This window comes from Centroberyx gerrardi, chromosome 13 (genome assembly GCF_048128805.1).
Source record: "Centroberyx gerrardi isolate f3 chromosome 13, fCenGer3.hap1.cur.20231027, whole genome shotgun sequence".
Taxonomy (NCBI): domain Eukaryota; kingdom Metazoa; phylum Chordata; class Actinopteri; order Beryciformes; family Berycidae; genus Centroberyx; species Centroberyx gerrardi.
The window spans coordinates 12,585,384-12,591,383 of NC_136009.1; positions in this window are offsets into that span (position 1 = coordinate 12,585,384).

The window sequence follows — 6,000 nt, forward strand, 5'->3', positions numbered from 1 at the left end:
GCTTCTTCTCCCTCCTTACCACCAAGTTAATAGCTCCCCTGCTCTCTGGATGATGGGACTAAAGGGGCCACGTTACGCTTTAATAGGGGACTTGAGGACATAATAAAAGAAACTGTCTGCCCTGGTATCAATTATCAAATGGCCCGTGGTTATATTAGGTTGGACAGTTCAGGTAGCTGCATGTAAGGAAAGCTTGAGCTAAATGAACACGTCAGACTCAACAGTCAGGGAGAAGCGTGAAGCAGGCATGAAGTCTACAGGACAGGACAACATAGGGCCAAGTCACAGTCCATAAGTAGTTGGATAAACACAAACCATGTAGAGCAAGGCTACTAATAAACAGTATGAGGACAACAAATGATGTCTAGTGGTTGAAGTTACATTATTTTGATTCCTCTGTGTTGTTCCTATACTTCTTGATGAATTTACCCATGATGGACTACAACATCTTGTTTTTCCTGCATAGTGATTTTTAATTAAAAGTTATTATTATTGGACTGATTTTTATCAGCTGATACAAAACAAGTAAAGATTATACAAATAGTTCAACCTGTATTTACTAAGGGTAAGTTGACAAAGCACTTTTGTAAAAAAAAAAAAATCTGTGATTTTTTTCTTCACATCTGCCTAAACTTATTCATATCTAGTAGCTGCCCGACTACAACCACAGTTTTCTGCAGGGGAGGTTGGCATTTGTGAAGCTCCACTTTCCCTTTTTTTTATCCCCACCACCACCTTCCTCACTGGTCTGGGGAATCAAACAAAATACTTTTTTTTATCGCAAGCGTTGCTTAATTGTTGTTATCCAAAGGTAATCACAGCAGATGCTTTGGTCCATTCCACATCTGGCCTTTCAAACAGTGATCCAAGAAGTTACATTTTGATGTCACTCAAAACTCCGGAGATAAATCTAAGGTCATAATGAAATACAAACACCGCAGAGCCAAGAACCAATGACAACTCAGTCGTGTTGAGAGGCAGAACAAATACAGCTTTGAAGAATATAAAAGAATGAGCAACAAACATCAATTTCACGGCTCATCGATCCTCATTGAGAGACCTGCTTCGGTTCCTAAGCAGCAGATAAATCACATTGCGGTGCCTGACCACATCTGTACTTGAAAAGATGGAACCTCTTAGACTGGATTTACACTGGCAGGAAAATAAACTGTGATTTTTAACTGTGCTGGACCCCAGATGTGATCTTTGCAGTGCAAGCAAAACATTGAGAAATGTCTCCAGGATCTGATTTTTTCCATTTAGAGAGAAATGAAAAGATCTGGGTTACATGAGGTAAAAAATAGATATAGATGAGAAATAGATTTTCAGCACCGTAAGAAGTACCAAGGAGCCATGGCAATGAATTCTGATGACAGAGCACATGCACTGAAATGAAACATTTTTCATAGCTGGAATCCATTTATACCTGTGGATTATGGCAGGAGCTTTGTAAATGACAAATACTTCTCAAAATGAAAAAAAATGGGGTGAAATTATAAACCTTGAAAGTTTGACTGCCAGGTTAAACAAAGTCAAACCACCTACAGTTGAAGCATGGAGCTTTTTTGTCATCTAAACTTTCTTATTTTATTTGATCTTAAAGGTAAATAACTTAATGTCACAATTATTAACTTCATGCAACATTTGAATGTACATTGTCTTTTGCCTCCATCTCTCTTTTATCCCTTCCACTCCCTTCCTTTTAATGATCATCACTAACTATAAGACTGTAAAGAAATACAAATCTTGATCACAAAAATGGGGTGAAATCAGTTCAAAGATATGCATGTTCAACTTTTATCTAAGAACTTGGGCAAGATATTTTTCTCCTTTTGAAATACTGGTGATATGAATGTAAAAGTGTAAGAACAAGGTGGTTTATGAATGAAGCCCATGGCCATGCATGACTTGACATAACAGCAGAATGCATTATCATCTTTATGGATCTGTCCAGTGAGCACTGACCACTACAGAAGTTCATTACATTCCAGAACACCGGTGTCAAGACAAAAGACAAATTGTAAAACGATTAGATTTAAAACTTACGTACCGGCTCGTCTCTCTTTCAAATCTGACCGCAAAATGTGTGATCCTCACAGATAGAAATATATCTGCGGTGGATCCTCTGCGCCGTCAAAACAAGTTGCAGCTGCTCGTCAGGACCGCGGACAGCGCCCGGTCTCCTCCGCCTGCTCTGTCTCTCCTCTCTCTCCTCACAGCGGAGCGGAGTTCAGGTGGGACGAGTCTCTCACACACCAGCCGGAGTGGGTCACACAGCCCGAGTTTGCCTTTGGGAGGGGTTTTAAGTAATCCCTGTTTGACGGGATCCGCCCGGCCGCCCCCCCCCCCCCCCCACACACACACAGAGTTATGCGTGTCCCTATATGGACTGTACACATAATCTTTTCGTTTGATTGAATAAAGCACCGGGGGCCGTTCTGTGGTTCTGTCATTATGTAAGAGGACTGGATGACAGACTGAAGGACTAAAGGGCCTTTCCAACGCCAGTGGCCAGCCAATATGGCACACACATAATGCCGTGGGACTGAAAACTTTTTCCTTTTTTTTAACAAATTTGCAATACAGAGCTCCTACGTTTCTTTGTCCATAGATTCATTCCAAGACTCATCGTATTTGTCATGTTAAAAACAACCCTTATGAAGAACTATAGAACTTTCTATATAACTAGGCTACATATTGTATAGAACACATTAGATAGAACATATTTTTACAAGGATACTATAAAACATCACAGCAGAAGATTTGAATAGCCCTACACAAATGTATGTAGCCCCTAAAGAAATATTATTGGAGTATATAGTGATACCATAGGAGATTTAAAAAAAAAAAAAAATAGTCACTATTTTGTACCACAGACACACTAAAAGACCCTATAGGAATACTATAGGAATATTATAGCAATTCTGAAGTACTTTGCTAGTCCATTAAACCATACCATACAAATATGCTGTATGTGCTTTTGAAAGTATGACATCACTAAGTTCTAGTGTTAGTTACAGCAAGAGTTAGTCTACTTTGCAAGAAATTACATGATCAAGATGTGGGACAAAACAAGCGACCTAATTACGTGCCTATAGCTAAGCTCCTGATACTGACTGTGAGAACTAATTAATTGACACAATTAAAACTCTACAAACAATAGCACAGATTGAGGTCTGCACACAGCCACGTCTCCCCTGCCTGAGGCCACAGTGGGATCTCCCTGTAGGTTTAATTAATAGTCAGTAGTTGGTAACACTGTCCTGAAGGGGGTCAGAAACACATCACACCAAGCAGGTAGCCCACTGGGATAATAACTGATAGCAGCCAACAGCTTAAAGGGCCAGGTAATTCACTGTCTCTGCTGCTTAGGTTCAAGCTCTATTATTTAGCTATATAGCCCTTCATCACAAACAGAGAATGAGCCTAACTAGATCTAACTGATCAACAATTAAACATAGAACAGAATTTAACAAACAGGGAAGCAGAACAAAGCTGTTCTACATAGCCTCGCACCATCAGCTTTAGACCCTCACTGCATGCAAGGAAAAACTCCCAAGAAATGGAAGAAACTTTGGGCCAAGTCAGAGACTGATCCCCGACCAGGACGGCTGAGCGTGCAGTAGGTGCCGGGACAAAACAGTGGAATGGACAGTAACATGGACAATGACAATGAGATTAGAAAACAGTTGAGGCAAAGAGAAACATAATGCGGCGGAGAGATGATGGGGCCACCGTTGGCACTGATGTCCACAGAAACAAGGGCAGCGCTGGAGTCCATAGCCAGATAGAAACACTGCATCAGAGATGGGACTTTGGCCAGCACTAAGGACTATAAGCTAGGGCAGCACCACTGTCCACTGCCAGGTAGAAACACTGTGTCCGAGGGAGAGGAAAGACAGACAGCCATACACACACACAGTTGTGCTCAACATGACCCACACACTCAGTCTAGACATGCAGCAACCAGGAGGCAGCCTTACACTGGTTTCCCAACAGCAGATTTCTGTGTTAATACTGTCTAAGCTAAGGTAGAAGAGACTGTGTCGGTCCTGAGCTAGACAATAGGGTTGGTCGTATGACAGTGAGAATAAATAGGTTTTGAGTTTGGGTTTCTATGATCTTTGTAGGATTCTACAGAATTAGCTGTCATTGCTGTTATGGATGGTACACTGGGAGGTCAAACTGTGGTTCAGAGAACAGACCAAGATCACACTAACAGTCAAAAGTGTGGACACACCTGATTGAATGTACTATGTTTTTCATTATCTTAAAGCCATTTTGATCTAAAGGCTTATGCTTAAATGCTTGAAATGTGTTTTTTAGACAAATAGTGAAGTTGATCCTATGTATGAATTTCTTTCCAAGGCAAAGGGCGGCTACTTTAAAGAATCTAAAATATAAGATAGTTTGATTTGTTTAACACTGGTCACTGCATAATTCCATTTGTGTTATTTGATAGTTTTGATGTCTTTACTATTATTCTAAAATGTGAAAAATAGTAAAAATAAAGAAAAATGCGTGTGTCCATACCTTTGGTAGTGTATATGAGATCTGGGTCCCATGTCAAGAAGAGACTCTGGATAGATAAAAACATCAGTCTTGTGATTCCTGACTTTTTGGGTGCCACCTACAGCTCTGGGCCTTTCTAAGTCATCACCCACTCTCTCTACAAACTATACCCAAGGGACCAGATGTTCGCTTGTTCATTCTGTCAATGCTGTGTATTGATCCCCTATTCTGACGTGTCAATATTGGTAAATATTGGCAAAAGTGGCATCATTCAGGACTCTGTACAGCACCCTGAGTACAAGTGAAGGTCTCCTTTTATATTTGAATCTCTGCAAGACTTTCTAATTGTTTATTTGTTGGTGTAATAAAACGGAAATTTTGTTCTGAAATGATGTTACATCTTACCAAACCATATCGTTTCAAACCAAAACAGTCATTAAAGAATACAATTTATCTGTAAATATCCAAATAAGTAATATGAGTCTCAACTGTCTTCAGCATTTTGAGTTCCAGGGCATTTTAACAGTGCAAGGAATAAAGATACTAATAAGAACACTTGTTTACATAATGGTCTGCATACACAACATAGAAAGCCTTTGTATTATGTGGGTCAGAGCACAACATGCTATATACACTGTACTGTGCCATCAAGGACATGCTGTAATAACTCCTAGAAGTGGGTGAAAGAAACTGTACGCCTCCAAGGCCTTTCCTCTTACTCGGCTGTTGTGTTAGTGCACCCAGCTCTATTCATTCACATACAATAGGCATGCTCAGGGCTCAGAGGCACATAACAGAGCATCAATCCAGATGTTAATGGAGAATGCTTTCATCCTGTGATTGAAACGGCTTTGCTGTTAGTTTCACATCTTCTCATCTAACTTCTGGTAATAAACTTGACGAAACTTGGCCTGTAGAATTGAAAAAAAATGCATTTGTGAACATTTGCTGCAAAAAACTTATAACTTTACCACTAATTTGCAAGCATCAATTTTCCAAACAGCTAGAATTTGTGTGAGGATGGACATTCATGTGTTTGTGTGTATATACACTATAGAATCCAGATATGCTTCAGTCAGTCTCTCAGAGAAGAGAGGAGACTTTGGAGGATTGAAGGAGGTTAGTTAGTATAAGGACGTCCCTAGTCATTCATCACAACAGACAGCTGTGGGATGGGGTCCCCTATATATTGGCCCTGTGTGTGAATCTACAGGCACGTGTTATTTAAAGCCTGATCCATCAGCCCTATACTACCAAATCCATAGGTTTATCAACCAGCCTCAATGGCCGGATCCATGGGCATCTATCAAAGCATGTCAGCTTTCAAATGAGAAAACAAAGGACACACATACACACACACAGTGTAGTTTAATTTTCTCTTGTGCGCACACACACACACACACACACACACACACATACAATGCAAACAAATAAAAGCTGCTGACACCAAGAAAACCCAGACATAGCAAATCATAATATAGCACTCTT